Genomic DNA, 784 nt, shown 5'->3' with positions numbered 1-784 from the left:
AACTTACAAGTTTGGGAGTGTTTCAGGGAGTTGGGGGCAGAAAGTTGTTCTTTTCCTGCTACCTCGGATTCACTGTTTCTAAGGCAACATGTATAGGACTGGTGTGCAGTGTGTTCCACCCATTCTAAGTTGACGATTCCCGGGAAGCACTCACTGTAGGAAACATATACCACCCCCAGGAAACATTGTGACTTGCTCAGGTAACGGGGGAAACGCACTCACTCTTGTGCTCATATGTGCTTATGTGAAAGGAATGCCATGTGTGCATTGCTCTGTGAAAACAAGCAGGGAGACCATAGCCAATGTATGCCCATACTTAGTTTCACTAGGGAAGCTCACCAGAGCACTTACAAATTTGGGAGTGTTTCAGGCAGTTTGGGGCAGAAAGTTGTTGTTTTCGTTCTAACTGGAATTTTCCGTTTTCTATGGGAGCATGTGTAGGACTGGTGTGAAGTGTGTTCTACCCATTCTCAGTTGACTGCTCCCAGTTAGCACTCACTGTAGGAAACCTACAGTACCCACAGGAAACATTCTGCCTTTCTCAAGTAATGGGGGAAACGTACTCACTCTTGTGCTCATATGCCCCTAGGTGAAAGCAATGCCATGGATGCATTGCTCTGTGAAAACAAGCAGGGAGAGCATAGCCAATGTAGGCACATACTTAGTTTCACTAGGGAAGCTCACCAGAGAACTTAGAAGTTTGGGACACTTTCAGGGAGTTTGGGGCAGAAAGTTGTTCTTTTTGTTCTAACTGGGATTTACTGTTTTCTGAGGGAGCATGTAT

The sequence above is a fragment of the Chinchilla lanigera genome, unplaced genomic scaffold (assembly GCF_000276665.1).
Source record: "Chinchilla lanigera isolate Chin_1 unplaced genomic scaffold, ChiLan1.0 scaffold00213, whole genome shotgun sequence".
NCBI classification, from domain to species: domain Eukaryota; kingdom Metazoa; phylum Chordata; class Mammalia; order Rodentia; family Chinchillidae; genus Chinchilla; species Chinchilla lanigera.
The sequence above is the reverse complement of the archived record's forward strand: the minus strand, read 5'-3'. Positions refer to the sequence as shown.